Source organism: Chinchilla lanigera, unplaced genomic scaffold (assembly GCF_000276665.1).
Source record: "Chinchilla lanigera isolate Chin_1 unplaced genomic scaffold, ChiLan1.0 scaffold00031, whole genome shotgun sequence".
Classification (NCBI taxonomy): domain Eukaryota; kingdom Metazoa; phylum Chordata; class Mammalia; order Rodentia; family Chinchillidae; genus Chinchilla; species Chinchilla lanigera.
Window position 1 is genome coordinate 13,608,926 of NW_004955432.1, and position 17,587 is coordinate 13,626,512.

The window sequence follows — 17,587 nt, forward strand, 5'->3', positions numbered from 1 at the left end:
CTAACGAATGAACAAACAAAAAAAACCAAAACAACAAAAGAAAACCAAGTGGCTCATTGGGGAGGGAGCAGTTTGTGTGTTATGGTGAAATTTGCTTCCAGGCTGCAGTATCCTCTGTTTGGTGCAAAGCAAAAGAGGCAGGGGGTCCTATGTCCCAAATCTATCCATTGTGGCTTGAGTTAGCCTCACTATTTAATTCTATTTTTTTTTTTTTTTTTAATCTTCTCAGCAGTATGGCAGTCCTGCTCTGCCTTTAGGCAGGAGACCCACTGGCAGCCCTGTGGCCTGGATCACCATTCTGTTAAGTCCTATGTCTATGTTTTGTTTGATCTATAAATCTATTTTAGACGAATTTTGACATCAGCATGTATTTCTCTCCCTTTTTTGCAGCTTTGTTTTTAGCTGATTTTCTCTCAGCAGCTGCAACATGGCTCCTCCCTTATTCAGTCATGTTGCCCTTAGTCAAAACTTTTTATTTTTATGTATGTCATTTTTTCTAGTTTTGCTTTTGTTGCCTGCAGTTTTGGGTTTAGGTCTAAACATTGCTCAGACCAATAGCATATAGTGTTTCCTCTAGCACTGTCATAGCTTCAGATTTTATGTTTAATTCTTTAGTCTATTTTAGTTAATTTTTATACATGGTACAACACAATCCAATTTCATTCTTTTGCATGTAAATATACAGATTTTGCTACACGTTTTTGGAGACACTGTTCTTTTCCCAATATGTATTCTTAACAGCCTTGTCAAGGATTAAATGAAAGTAAATACATAGGTTTATTTCTGGGCTTTCTATTCTGTTTCATTGGTTGATTTTTTTAAAAATGGAAGCACTATTCTCTTTTAATCACTATCGCTTTGTAGGATAGTTTAAAAACACATAGTGTGATTCTTAGAATTTTGTGCTTTTTGCTCACCATTTGCATTGGCTATTTAGGTGTTTTGCATTTCCACATGAATTTTTGCTTCAATAAAATATGATCTTGGAATTTTGATAGATATTGCATTGAACATACATAACACTTTGTGTACTGTGGACATTTAACAGTAGTAATTTATCCATAAACATGGGGTAGCTTTTAATTGATTTGTAACATCTTTAATGTCTTTTGTTAGTACTTTATAGTTTTCAATGTACATATTTTCACTTCCTTGGTTAGATTTATTCCTAAGCATTTTATATTTATAGCTATTAAAATGGGGCTTTTCTTTTTCTGAATGCTCATTGTTAGTGTATGAAATGCCAATTTTTGCTTGTTAATTTTATGTCTTAATTTTGTTGTATTTCTTTATTACAGGAAGTCCCCAACTTAGAAACATTTGAGTTGTGAATTTTCACAGATATGAAGGGATCTCACATTACAAATATTCAAAAACTTGTAAATGTGGACAAATACCAGAAGTAGCTCTTATATCTGCTGGACATTGTCACAAATGTGCTGCTGTGTGCTTATTGTACCATGCGATAGTGTACATTTTTTTGTGTGTTTTTGTGTGTATTTGTATTTGGGTTTTTTATGCTTTACATTGTATATTTGTGTCAAAAGGGTATAAGACACACTTTGTTGGACTTGACTAAAATTTCTGACCTACAAATGTTCTTCCAGAAAGGAACTTGTTGTAAGTTGGGGACTTACTCTGATTCTAAAGCTTTTTGAATGGAATCTTTAGAGTTTTGTCTGTATAAGCAAAGATCAACAATTTAACTTCTTATTTTCTTTTTACTTGGATGCCTTTTCTTTCTCTTGTTTAATTGTTATGGGACAAAAACTGCTAGCACTATGTTGAATAAAGTGGTGAGAGTGTGCATTTTTGTCTTTTCTTTGATCTTAGAAAAAAGCTTTCAACTTTTCACTTTTGAGTATCATATTAGCTATGGATTTATATATTGCCTGTTTTGTACTGAGATGTATTTCTTCTCTATCTGAGTTTTGAGTGTTTATCTTGAAAGGATGTTGAATTTTGCTGCATGGTTTTTATGCATCTAGTAAGATGATAATATGCCTTTTATCTTCATATTTCAACACATGGTATGTTGGATTTAAACTTTTGCAGAGGTTGAACCACCCTTATATCTTTGGGGTTGCTCTCATTTTATTGCAGTGGTTGATTCTTTTTAATGTGTTTTATTTATTTCTCCTCTACTTTTTATTATTTCTTTCTTCATCTGATATTGAGAATAGCTTGTTCGTTGTCTGTTTCCTTAGAATATAACAGTATGTTGCTTGTTTGATATCTTTTGTCCTTTTAATGTAGATATTTATTGCTATAAACTATCCTCTTAAAGCTATTTTTGCTCCATCTTCTAAATTTTGGTATGTTGTATTTCCAATTCTATTTGTCTCAAAAATTTTTAAATTTTCCTTTGAATTTATTCATTGATCCATTGATTATCCAGGAGTATGCTATTTAATTTCTCTGCCTGTGAATTTTCTCCTGTTACTGAGGTTTATTCTAAACTATTGGAGTCAGATGAAGTACTCAATATAATTTCAGTTTTCTTAAATTTGGTTCCATTAGAATACGCTAAGAGTGGGGTAAGCTTGGAGTCAGTGTCTAAGAGACGGATAGGATCAGCTGAAGGACCCTTTAAACAGAGAAGAAATGAGTTCAGTTCAATAGAGAAGAAATAGGAGTGGAGAGGAAACTTTGAGCTGGCCATTTGGAAAAGAATTAACATGGAAGAAGGAGGAAGAAATTGGACATAAAAGACAGGGCTTGATTAGGATCCTGAGGTCCTGAGTGTAGGAGATCAACGTAATCTTTGTAATGAGCTCTTTCTGGCTTGTATGTTAAAGGCATGGAGAGATGAGGACTAAAAGAGAAAACTGATCAGGAAATGAAGTTAGTTGAAACAAGCTATGTTGTACAAGAAGTGCAGGTCAGGTGCTTCCTGTAGTCATTAGGCCAGGCTTTCTGTGGCGTCCTCTTCCATACCAGCAGGGATTGGTATGGAATCCAATCCCTGCTTTATCCTCACACTGACATAATGTAGTAGGAGAAGCTCCGTTCACATCTCACTTCCCTTGTGTCACACAGGAGGAAAGGTCAAAATAGAAAAAGCTCGCTCAGAGGAGATCTATCCAACTATTCCTGGCAGGAACTGTGTCTTACACCAACACACACGAAGGAGGCAAGTAAAGATAGTGTTTTAGCTGGACTCCTTGTCCCCACCCACACACAGAGAGTTCATTAAACCTTGGATTCTATTAAGTGCAAGACGAGCATCTGTCTCACATTAACGTGTTCAGCCAGACACAAGTAAACGCTGTGTTGTAGTTAATAATTAGGTAGTATTGGATACCTAATACTGGGTAAATGAGCAAATGAATGGAAACGTTTCTATATATATACAAAGGTTTGAAATAGCTAGTAGTCACGTTCTTCATTTGAAAGTTCATTAGTATATGCATAAAATGTGATCAAAATATATAGCATATTTTTAAATTCTAAGTTTTATTATAGTGAAAGACACATTGCCATTAATCTCCCTCACTTCAAACACACTTCCTCTATTGTTTTGGCCACTTTCCAAGGCAGTTTTGGAAGCCTCTTTTCTGAGTGTCTTTATGAGGTGTGATAAAAAATAGGATGAACGCTGCTGCTGAGTATCATCCAACAGGAAGGCAGGCTTATAAAAACATTACAGTGTGACCTCATCCACCTTATTCCCCAGGTATAGTACTGTGTGACTTCTGGCTTTGTCACGAAGTCAAAAGGATCATGAAAGGCAAATGTTCTGAATCAATTCAGGACCATGTGACAGCCATGCTAGCACAACAAAAGCCACTCCAAAAAGGGAACTTTCATAATTGTTTCATAAAGTAGCAAAAAGGGAGGGGGTTGAGTATGTCTGAAATGGGGAGGAATATTCTGACAGAGATAGCAATATGTATATTATTGCAGTAATTTTAAAAATTTAATCGTTCTTGTCTTTTGATCACACCTCTTTTCTATCTGTAGTGCTACAATTTGAGTCCTTATGTTCAGAAGATATGAAAGAGGCAGATTCACAAATGACAGGACTTCTCACTTATTAACTTTCTTCATTTGAGGACAGGCAGAACGCTTAGTACAATGAAAGACTGAGACTTTATTCTGAACCTTTCATGTTTGAGCACATATAGATATATGTGCACATGCGCATGTTTGTGGTTTGTCCATACAATCATCTCTCTTTAAGAAAGTAAGTCCTCTCAGCTTCCCCTCCATTCCAGTTTCCTCTATTCCTTGCTCAGTCAATTTCCCCCTACTTAGAGGACCTTTGCCCTTCTCTTTCTTTTTTTCTCTATGTAGCATTCACAGAGTTTTAATACACAAACATGTGTATTGATCTATAAACATGCTTTGGCCAGTTTTTCCAATGACCATTGAACTCCATCCTTGCTGATGACATGGGTTGTGAGCAGCATGAGAGAGTGAAACATTTTGGATGGATGGGGACTTGGAAAGATGGATGGCGACTACTCCACTGATTTTTTTTTTTTTTTTTTTGCCTCCCCTGCTGTATGAGCAAGGTACACTCTGGGTGAAACACCCATATCAAAGTTTTCTAATCTTGGTTTTTTTTTTTATGTTCATGAGGTCAAGAGAAGCTTTCCAAATTATTCAAAACCCTCATGGCAATGGAAGCGCAAGCAGAAGTTCAGCACAATTTCCTTTCCTCTTCACTTGGTTGTCTAATTGCCTGACTCAAACCGTCAAGTGGATGATCAAGACATCATACACAAGTGGGAGGCAGCTTTTGGAGATTTTCTGACTTTCAGGGAGAAAATAAAATATTGGTACCTATAGTCAGTAGGGGGGATGGCTTTAATTCAGATCAGAGTTTCAAATAGATATTAAGCCCAACTAATTAAAAAAATCACTTCAATGGAAAGAGGAAAAGCTTTAATTCCATGGATCAAGGTTCTAATGGCAGAAAAAAGATCCCTTTTATGAAGGAAAAAGATACATAATTAAAGCCTGGTTGGTCCACAGAATCCACAGACTCTAGACAACCAGAAGCAAAGAGTTGGGAATTCAACTCAATAGACGTAAGTTGGTTATATTTTTAAAAATCCTACTGTCCTAGTTTGCTGCCCATTTCTACAATGCTACAGGTTGGACACTAGAAAGACACTGATGTTACTTGAAAAAAAAAAAAAGTACTCCTGCCATTGTGCCTACTAGAGGATTTGATGGCTTTCCCCGTGCACAGGCCAACTGGTGCTTATGTCTGTCTTCCAGTCTCCTGTAGGTGGATGTGTTAGCAGAACTAGGTGTAAATTCCCTAGAGTAGCTTCCAGTTTGAATTGTCATTCAAACTTTCAAGGCACATCAAACTTTCAAGGCACAATAGATTTATGCGGTACAGCATGTAGTTAGCTTTAAGAAAGTATTCAAGGGGCTGGGGATTTAGCTCAGAGGCACAGCACCTGCCTGGCAAGCACAAGGTTGTGAGTTCGATTCCTGGTATCGGAAAACAAACAAACAAACAAAAAACAAAAACAAAACAGTAAGTATTCAAAAGACAAGCATCCACAGCAATGGTATCCCAGAGGCCTTGGATTCAGCTTCTGATGCTCCTAATCACATACACTAGGACATATTTTTAGTATAGAAAATAACAAGAAACTGAAGTGAACATCAGCTTAGGAAAGTCACAAGGTGTAGAATTTCTGAGCTTAAAAACTGCAAATCACTAGAAATCCGAAAAGTAGTGAGGCAAGCTTCCTTTCTTTACTGCAGTATATAATCCAGAAGTTACAGATCATACTACAAGTGATCTTGACAACTAGGTATAGCACACCTTGGAATATTTTTAGATGTGTCATCTAAACACAATGGATATTTGATGAAGTTGGCCTAAAAATCAAAGTATATACAGGCATACCTGAAGCTGGGGTAAGGTTGATAGTTAAGCTACTAAATTTTCTGTTGCCTAGTCATATGTAGAAAGCTTGTTGACAGAGAGTCTGGGAACAGTAATTTTCAGCTTGCACCAATAGTCCAGAATATCAAACATCAAGAAGGTTGGAAATTTCCGGCCTGGAACTGAATAGACCATGAACCTATCTGACTCCTTAAAGGCAGAAGTGAAATAATCTCTTTAAAACTCCTGGCATGAGAGTCTAGACATGGACCTCTAAAACTGTCTGCCCCAGGTTATAATTTTGGACAAATTACATGTTCACTTTCATCTTCAACTTCCCCATCTTCCACAGGAGAGATTTGGACTAGATTGCTTAGCAGTCGGTCTAGCTGTAACATTATATAATTCCATAATTCGGGGTAACTCTATTCCAAATCACTGAATTTCAGTACCACAGACGACCTATGAGTGATGGGCTGTGAGTAATTCATGTCTTTGAATTAAAAACCCATTCCACATCAGAGCCTTAGCTCTTCTACATCGTTGTGCTATTTTCAGGTATATGAAGCATTTTGCTTGCTCTTATGCTAATGAACCAGGTATAAAAGTCAGTTTGCTTTAATCCATATTCATAATATTCAATTTTATAAGCTTAAAATCTTTAAGCGTATTTAAAATTGTTCCACACGCATTTAATTTCTAAGAATATCTTTTTATCAAGAAAATAATACCACATAAAATTATGTTGAGTAGCGTTTCATCAAGTTTTGAGGTAAAAGTGAAAATGTTCTCATTAGCCGTAACAGAATACCCATTAACAGATTACAGAGTTGTTGATGAAGATAATAGAAATATATTTCTTCAGTTCCAGCAGCTAGAAGTCCGAGCTGAAGTGGTAAGCATTTTCATCTTATTTAACTTTATTTAACCTTAACTTCTGTAAAGGCTTCATCTCCAGATATAATCACACTGGGCACTAAGACTCTGACAAAAATATTGGGAGTGGAGACAGAATTCATTCTACAGTTCTGCCTCAGTGGAACCTAATACCATGGTGGAGAAAAGAGCCAGATTATTACCCTCTGAGTCAAAATCCTTATTGGAACTGATACACAAACAAAAATAAAAACAAAATGAATAGTTGAATATTGATGATATATACATGTAACTACTTATTCGCTGCTTTGGGACCTTTCTGGCTTAGCCTTTCTAGCAAATTTGTTTCCAAGTCTTTGATTTAGGAATGGTATTTATTTCCTCTTTAGGATGTTATAAAATTCAGAATGATATTAAAGGGGCAAACTTTTATAGACGGAGAACTGAGAAAGATGCTTTGATCAAATTAGTTTAGAAGTGCAAACCCTTGCTCTGACAGGTGACATTCACCTTAGTGCAATATTTACTGAACAATCCCAGCCAGTTCAGCAGATGTGAACAGCCTTAATGGGCCCAAGCCTAATTGTGTTGTCATTTAGTCCAGATTTCAGGAATAACTAAAAAGAGATTAAAACTTTAAGTAAACTTGGCAAAGTCTTCTGAATATTTATTAAGGGCAATTTATCTTCTTCCTCAGAGAGTGGGTCCAATTTTGGAAAACAATGAAGTCTGGTTTTGTGGATGATGAATCTGACAGTATATACATAGCTTGCTGTATGAAATGCCAGTGGTGATGGGGTGACTTCCTGTGCAGTTGAAAATCAGCTCTGTTGAGCAAGGCGCTGGAAGTTTTGTGTTTTGATTTTTGCTTTCACTGTTCTTCAGTCTTGCTCTCTTTCCCAGCTCTCAGCTTTGAAGCTAATACCTTAGTCAAGGATCTTGAGTTATTTAGTTCTCAAAATGACCTCCAGCTCTTTAAGCTTTTCCCTTTTAGTTTTATAGCAGTGTTGTGGTACAAGAGACAAACATATATTTTTACCAGAAAAGGTCTGATGGTCTTTATTGGCGAGGAGATGGGAGGGGATGTGGGGAGGCCAAAGGGTCAGGGCTCAGAAGAACCCCTGGAAACCTTACCAACTTCTGGGAAAATACTGACCAATTTCTTGACCTTAGTGTCACAAAACATTTCACCAAGCCTTCCTGATGTCCACCAGGTCTATTCCATTTACACTTGGAACGTAGTCCAACATCCACCCATGATGGAGTCTGAGGCTGAGTGAGTATTTCATATTTTATGAATTTGGCTTGCAAATGTTTTCCTCGAAAATGATCTCAGTGTATAACTACATAGCATTTTATCTCTAAGAAAGTAAAGGAAGGACGAAAAGAGGGGCATTTCAGGATTGGATAAAATCAAGAGTAGGCTGAGCAGCAGGGAATTGAAGTGGCAGAATAAAGATGATTGGGGAAGACGTTGAAGTGTGGAATAAAACCTTGAAGTTGTTCCTGAGAGGATGGTTCTGCCAAGGAAGGATTCATGGAAAGAGCATTCTCTTGCTGGTTTACTTCTGTTTACAGATTGTCTTGATGTGTGTCTCAGTGACAGGGGAAAGATAGAAATTAATGAAAACTCATAGAGATTGCTATTGATACTACTATGGCAGAAAAATGTGACAGAACATCCCATCTGTCAATTATAGAGTGAAAATAGGAGTACCACCTCAGAAGAGTGGGTTTGCTTGGGAAGGAACACTGGGCAGGTCCTCACAAAAGATGAAATAGTCTGTAGAAAGACCTTTGAGCAGTTAGGAAGATATCTCGGAGGTACGATAGCCAGATTTAGTTAAAAAAGTAAAGCCAACACATTTGGTTAAATTTGAATTTCAGATTAAAAATTTGGTATAGTATCTTTAGTACATCTCACAGACACACTAAATACACACACACATATACCCTCCCCAGAATATACAGATACTAAATTCAGTGACCATATTTATTAGTATTTGGGTGATTTTAGGAAAAGTCATAAGACTTTAAAGTCTCAAGTTTTCCATCTGTGAACTGGGATCATATTAATATTAGCTCCCTGTTTTGAGATTTAAATAATTCTAATAAAGCATTTAGCAGTATATTTAACATGTACTAAATACTCATTATTATGGGGAAAGAAAAATAAGATTTGGGGAACTTTTTTATTATTACTTGTTACTGTCTTTGATTGTTTGATCAATCTTACAGTCTTACGTCTGGTGGACTGAGCAACTTCACTGAAGGTAACAGTATGTAATGCAGTAACCATTGTTAATTCCTATCATTTTGTTTTGAGGTCATGTATTGTTTTTGTGTTGTTTTGATTTTGTCTTCATTATTGTTTTGTCAGTTTTTAATCTTTGAAATAAGGAAGAAACTGAGGTTTTCCTTTTTCTTTTGAGACAGGGTCTCACTAAATTGATAAGTTGCTTGAACTGGACATGAACATAAAATCCACCTGCCTCAGCCTCTCTGAGTGCCTGGCTTACATGCATATACCAGCATATACCAGCATATACCAGCATTCCCTGCTGGAAAATAAGGTTTTATTCTAGAAGCTTTATTTATCATTGGTAAAACCTGGCAGCAAACAAAATGTCATTCAAAAGTAAATGTGTAAATAAACCATGGTATATCTATATGATGAAATATCATTCAATGAGAAAAAGACAGCAATAGAAATACATAGATAAAACTTACCCACATATCATTCAGTGAAAGAAGCCAGTCTGGAAAGGCTACATACTGTATGAACCTGAGTATATGACAATCCTGAAATGACCAATTACCAAACCCATGAAAAGACAACTTTGCCAAAGATGTAGGAGAGGAAGGCAAAAAGTTACGCAGGGAGGGATAAATTGGTAGAGAAGAGGAATTACAACCATTTGACATTTTTATTTGAACAAGTGATTCCATCATTCATTTTATTTTTAGCATTTGGGAAATGCCTGAAATAGTTGATTATTTTTCCTGTAAATAACTTACCATTTCTACTCCAAACGAGGGCATATAGAACTTGTTAAATACAGGGTCCCCGCCAGAACTGAGGCATACTGTATCAGATTTGGATTTAGTTAGACTTTCATTTAGTTGACTTTCATTTAGTTAGACTTTCCATGCATATCAAGCTTAAAAAGCACTAATATAGTGGTCTGGAATATGGATAATGATGTCAAGGGGACTTGGTTTTGAGTCATGTCTTTTGTACTTTTAACAGTGCCTTTGTGAGTTATATAACATTATTAGGTCTCAATTGTCTTATTTGTGATACAATGAAGCTTAGAATACCTATCCTTAAGGTTTATTAGGAATACAAAATGGGGAGATGTTTATAAAGCTCTTAGCATGGCACTGGTAAATTAAAAGTAGTGAGTAAATATTAAGAATGTATCTCCCTAACAATATCAATAATAGTAAGGATCTAGGAAGAATTAGAACTTTTTCTATTAGAGTTTTATTTTTTAACCTCTAAAATACTTTTTCCTCCTCAGGCCAGAAGAAGAAAAGGAGGGAGAGAGGTAGAAAGTTGGGGGAGGAAAGAAATAAGGAAGAAAGGTCTTTTCCCATGAAGGAATAGGCACGCTAATGTCACTCCTCAGCAGGGTCGTTCATTTCTATTTATGGAAGTAATTGGCATTGCTCTCTTGCAGCTCTGCATAAAAACAGAGTGAATCAATCCGCCACAGATTGACACCACACAAATGAACTCATTTAGTTCTCATTTAACCCAAATGACTTGCGAGTAGGCTACTCCATCTGATAGGAAGAAATACTAGGATCTTCTTAGAGTCCTCTTAGCGACAAAAGTGCCAGTGCAGCTCAGCACTGGAGCTTCATATTTGGCTTTGGTGTCTGCATTAGATCCCATTATTTTTAGAAGAAAGGTGAACAGTTTAAGGAATAGAATTATACCCCTCTTAACCCGACTCACTAAGAAAGACATTTTTGGACTTTGTAATTCTACCAATTATCTGATCTGAGCAGTCACACAAGTAGGTGGTCCCTTCTAACAGCAAAAGTCAGAGGGTATATAGTTTCACAGTGCCAGCACAGGAAGTCATCCACGTGGGTCTTGAATGTGGAAGATAGTTCAATTGCCCATGCCAGTAAAGTATTATGGTGAGCTTTGTTTCTAATGTGATTCCTTCTATCTCAAACGATTTTGTTTCTCTCTTTTCTACACATATCCTACTTGTTCCTAAGATCCAGCATTCATGGCACTTCCATGACCCCTTCTGCAATGCTTCGGGCATAGTTCACATATTTTTTCTTATGGTGTTTGATACTTCTCTCTGTTCACCACCATCTGCTGTATGTCTCTGGTTAGTGCTGGTTCTTTGTGTATCTGTCTCGAGCCCCTGCTTTCCGTGAGACTGGGAGTTCCTGAAGCAGTGGGACCTCATCACTCATACCTGTATTCCTATTCTTTCGCCTTGGGAGCCAGCAGTGCACATTGCAGATGTGGTTGCTGTTGAATTTGATAAGTAAATTACTGCCAGAGTTATTCCTTGGACAGTGTATAGGTTTCCCATGGGTGCCATAATTAAGCACCACAAACTGGGTGGCTTAGCAGTATAAATTATTCTCTTCTATTTCTAGAGGCCAGAAGTCTGGAATTAAGGTGTCTGCAGGGTTATACTTTTGCCAAAGCCCCCAGGGGAAGATGCATCCTTGCCGTTTTTAGCTGCTGGCAGCACCGGGTGTTCTTTTGCTGGTGGTAGCAAAGCCCCAATTTCTACTTCAGATGGCCCTCTTCACTCCAAATCTGTCCCCCAAATTTCCTCTTCATGTGAGGTGCTAGTCATATGTGATTAAGAGCCTACCTACTCCACCACTGACCTCATTTTAGTTACTTACATGTTCAGTGACCCTATTGCCCAATATGGTTATACTGTCAGACACGGAAGGATTACCTTTTTCTGGGGGAGGGGTCACACAATTCAACTCATAACACACCAAGGATCACAAGAAAGATCCCACAGTAGCCATGGTCTCTGCGTACAGATAAATTCCAGTATATGAATAAAATTGCAGGTGGATTTAATAAGTAGCAGCCAAAATACTAAACATTAGAGAAAAGAGGCTAAAGTACTATAGCAGCAAATACAGTATTAACTTCCTGAGTGGTATAAAAGTATCATTCAGGGCTGGGGATTTAGCTCAGCGGCAAAGCGCCTGCCTGGCAAGCGCAAGGTCGTGAGTTCGGTTCCCGGTACCGGAGAAAAACCAAAAAAAAAAAAAAAAAAAAAAAAAGTATCATTCACCTAGAGTTCTCTTTATAATATTTAAGTGAATAAAAATTAAGCAGAAGTTTCTATAACTGTCAATGGAATGAAATAACATTTATTCTCCATACAGTTCTGACCCCAATATTAGATTCATAAATGTTCACCACTATTTCATATCAACCAAACTTTCTTTGATCAATTACCAAACGGTTGACAACTCGCATTTTAATAACTTCAGTCAGTGGCAAGAGAAAGCAGGTTGATTAATTCTTGAGGATAGTAGACCCGGGCCTGTACTTGCCAAGGGGGTCCCAGAGACAGCAGATACCAATAGGTTGTCAGAATATATGAACACACTTTCCAGGTTCTAGAATTATTTGGGAAGAAATAGGTAAAACAGGCATTCTTGAATTTTGTCAGAATACCATGAGGCTGAGGCAGACAGTTGAGTGGTGATATTCATGATGACCTTGTTTTACCTTCAGAATTGAGTGGGTATAAGTACAAGATTCCACAAACCAAGTACCAAAGATCAAATGCAGGGCTGGGGATTTAGCTCAGTGGCACAGCACCTGCCTGGCAGGTGCGAGGTCATGAGTTCTATTCCCGGTACTGGAAAAAAAAAATGCAACCTGAAGGGGAGCCACCGAAAACGAAAAGTACAAGAGCAAAAGAGAAATGTAAAGGGATTGAGATAGAACAGTAGAAGTCAAGAGAAGTTCCCAGGGAAGTTAGGAAGGCCTAATGATTAATCGGGGCTTATCAGAAGAGCAGAGCATAAATAGGAATGGTCTGGAAAAGAGGGGTCAGGAAATGTTTCGAGGCCTTCTGTCTAGGAGGATGAATACAGGCAAATATAATTTTTCTCAAGAATATCAAGAGGAATAGGTAGCATGACTCTGGGGGGGCTGGGCCTGGCGCAGCTGAGTAGAAAAGGGGATGGCTAGGAAGTGTTGCAAGGACGAGGCTGGAGTGCTGTTGACATCTTGATATAAATGTCCATGTATTCCAGAAGCACAGCCGTGCATGCGTGTGTGTGTGTGTGTGTGTGTGTGTGTGTGTGTGTGTGTGTGTAGCAGGGCTGTACTACAGCAGCCAGCTGAGCAGGTAACTTTGGGGTCTGAAGTCCAGTCTGTATGCATCCCGTTAAACTGTGGGCCTTTAACGGAGGTTTTTAACAATCCACAGAGCACCATGTGGGATAGTATAGTTCTGGCCAATAGTGTTTCCTCTGATCATTGTTTGCCATCTAAGACACTAATACTGCTTCCTTCTCTACCTCCCATTTGAAAACAGCTCTTTCACCTCTACCACTCTGTGAAGCCCGTAGGCTCTGCTTAGTTTTTTCAAGCAGCTCAGATGGAGGTATTTGACACAAACTTGAGAAGGTCTTTTCACTGTTTCTGTCTCTAGTGTTTCTGTCCGTCACTGCCAGATATGATTCCCGCCTGACATCCAGCCTTGTGCTCTTCACGGACTGGAATCTTCCCTGTGCAAGCTGGTGTGCTTACGACTGAGTTGCACTCCATTCTCAACAACCTTTGGGTAAAGTTCATCCCCAGCAAGCTTTGTGTAACATTCAGCACAGCTTCCATGCTGATGTGAGGGGGAATATTTGAAGCCTTTCTTTTTGCCTTCCTAGGCTAAAGCTTTCTCTTGTGGGTCTTGGAGGATCTGTGAATCATCTCTCTACAAAAGCTCACACAATTACAAATATAGTAGTGTCCAGATTTGATAAAATACATTTATAGCACGCTCTAAGAAGTTAAGTCTCAGCTTGAGAGACAATTTGAGGTAGTTGTATATTGTATTGTGTGTTGTATATTGTAATTATTTTTTATTTTGTGGGAGCCAAAATCTCAAATACACAAATGCTGTAATCAAATGTTTATGATACTTAGAGGTCTTTGTGCTTGTTGTCACTGCTGTGAAAATATTCCTCTAAGATTTCTATTTCCTGGACACAATGTCATTCCTTGAATTCAAGCTTTCATTATTTTTGTTTTTGTTATTATTATTGGTCCTGGGATTTGAAGCCAGGTCTGGTGCATGCTGAATATGTACTGTACCACTAAATTGCTCCACCACCCTGGCCTAATTATTTTAACTAGCTTATTATGAATGGCCTCCTCGTTTTTTAATCCTGATTTTACCCTTCCTTATTTCATGCTCCCCTCTGGCTTTCAGAGTTATCTCTATAAAATAAAATTCAGATATCTTTCTTTTGATTAAACTATTCACAGATTCTCTGTTGCTTATAGTACTTGCGACCACATAGGAGATGAATGTGTAAAGACTTTGATGCATATGTAAACATCTATCTTTGCTTTGATTGAGACTATCAGGTGATCAAGTCTATCAGATGTGGGTGGAGAAGATCCTGGAAGTCAAAATAAATTAGCTCAAAACTTGTGACAATGCCACCAAGCCAGGAGAAAAGAAAAGTCATTGTGTTTTTTGGAGCTGTCATGCCACGGAGTCAGGAGAGCGGAAGAAAGCTCAAGAGCGAAAGCTTCAAACAGTTTAACAAAAAGAGCAACACTTCACTGAGGGATGACCAGATTTATGGCCTGTTAACTCTACTACAGGTTTCTTTGAACCTAAATATCTGAAAATTTGGATTCTTATCTCAGAATCTCTGATAATCTCTTAATGGGTGAAACATGGAAAATTTTAGTTCCACAGAATAAGAAATGAGACAAGTTTTCTCCTAACACTGAAGAAATTAACACCTTAGATTTTGAGACAAGGACCTGGGCACAAGCACTTATGCAGAAGGGGTTCAGCAGGGGCCTGGTGAGGAGATGGAGACTGAGACAGGAGAGGAAGGAAGAGGACCGCTAAGAAGGGCATCATCGAGGGGTCACTGCTACGGGCCGCTGAACTCTGTCTACTGGGCTTGTAATGGCAGTAAGCGAGGATAGGCTGATGGGGCTGGCATTTTTGTTCTTTAGGTTTCAAGGCTGATTATTTTCCTTAGGTATTATTTTTGGGGAAACGTGGTGTTTAGAGGATCAAGACTCACTTTAAAATGCAATTTATAGTTGTGATTTGTTTAAAATGATGAGATATCACCTCGCATCTGATAGAATGATGCGATGGAAGTCTTTTATTTCATTGTGGTACTTTGTCTTATTACCATCAGAATATATTTATTTTATTTTATGTGTATTCAAATTTATTATTTTATGTGTATTTATTATTTTATGTGTATTCAAATCTATAAATAAATCTACAAATTTATTATTTTATGTGTATTTATTATTTTATGTGTATTCAAATCTACAAATTTGGACATCTTTGAATATACATTTTCTAGATTTACTGAGGTATAATTAGCAAATATTGTATATACATTCACGGGGCTATTTTGACCTATGATATCTTAAGTGATATAACATATAAATAATGTATACATAGCTAGATAACATATTCATCAACTTGGATTCTTATTTTTTGGTGAAACATTTAAAAATCTACTCCTAGCAACTATTAGATATAAAATATAATATTCACTATACTATACTATATATAGTATTCACAATCACCCCGCCATTCCATAAATTAACAAAACTTATTCATCTTGTTAAACTGAAACTTTAAAACTTTTTTAATATGCTTCTTAATATGATTCATGTTTCTAGATAATTTTCGTACTTTGTGGACTTTATCTTTCAATGCCCAATTCAGACATTGTGTCTTCAGTGTAGTCTTTCCTGGCTGTCCATTCCCCATACAGTTACTCTCTACTTTGTCCCACCTCTACATATTTTTAAAAATTTATATTTGTATTGCTACACGTTTGCAGTACATGATAATTTTATTCATTGTGGGGAGCTGGTACCTGTACATAGCACATCTTACTCTTTTTACTTCCCTTCCTTCTCCTCTGTCCTTTCTCCCCCCATCACATGTTCTGCTTCTCATTTGCAAAAGATCTACCTCATTTCCTATTACTTATCTTGTATTTTCCACCTTAAATTATGTATACTGTGAGATTCTCATATAAAAGGAACCATGAGTATTTAAACTTGTGTATCTGATTTATTTCACTTAATATTATGGTCTCAATGTACTGTATCCAATCTTCTGACCAATCCCTCAAATTTATTCTTTTTAAGAGTAGTATTCTATTATGTATAAATACATTTTAAAAATCCATTCATCTGTTGATGAAGATACAGCCTGCTTCCAAAATTTCTGGAGATCTCTCCTCTTTCTTTCCTTCCTTCTCCTCCTCCTCTTCTTCTTCTTCCCCTAAATTGTTTCCTGTGTCTCAATTCCTAGTCCGGGAGAGGTTAGAGTTTACTGCATGTATTATTCTGCCTATTTAAATCCTAGGTCAATTGGTTTTTGACAAAGGTGCCAAAAATACATATTGGGAAAAGGATAGCCTCTTCAATAAAGGGTGTTGAAATAAGATATTCATATGAAGAAAAGTGAAATTGAACTCCTCACACCACATAAAAAATCAAATCAAAATCAATGAACGATTTAAATGCAAGACTCACAAGTATAAGAATCTGGAAGAAAACGGGGAAATGTATACATTTTTGGGGGGAGTGATTTTTTTTTAGTTTGATATCAAAATATCGGGGAAGAGTTAGAGTATATAAAAATAAATTGCTTCTGCAATCTTTAGGTCAGTAGAAAATATTTGCAAGCAATATAATTAATAAGGGTTTGAATCCAAAATACAAGAAACTCCTATAACTCAATAGCAAGACAGTCAAACAAAAACCTCCACCACCATCACAACAATAAAACCAGATTTCCCCAAAGGACAAATGCCCTGAATACACATTTCTCAAATGAAGACATAGAAATGCTCAATAGGTATATGAAGAAAAATTGCTCACAACCACTAATTAGCATGGAAAGGTAAATACAAACCATGATGAGATATCACCTTGCATCTGTTAGAATGATGCTATGGAAGCCTTTTATTTCACTGAAAAAATGAATGATAATGACTGCAGATGAGGATGTGGAGAAATATAAACCCTATTAGTGGGGTGTAAATTCATACAGCCATTATGGGACACATATAGGGGCTTCTCATAAACTAAAAATAGAATTATTGTACAATTCAGGAGCTCCACTTTTGAGGCTTAGTCTGGGCAACTTACCAAGACTTAGTCACTTGCCAAGACCCTGTCTCAAAATAAAAAAATATATGTATAAGGGTTGATGGATGGATGTGTAGTTTTCACCCAGTGTGAAAGTGCTGGGTTCAATCCCAAGGACAACCACCATCACTGAAAAAAAAAACTTGAATCAGAATGGACAAATGATGCCTACTCCATCCTGTTCATTGCATCCTTATTGACATTTGCCAGAAATGTGTCTATCAACACATGAATGAACAAAGAAAACAGCATGTACACACAATGCAATACTATGTGGCCATAAGAGGAAAAGAAATTGTGCTATTTGAGACAGCATGCAAGAACTTGATGGACATTAAGTGATAAACCCGGCACCAAAAACCAAAAATGTGTGATCTTATGCATGGAACAAATTCTTAGAAATGTAGAGCAGAGTGGTCATTATTTGAGTTGGAGGGGTAGGGAAATGGAAGGTGTTGGTCATAGGG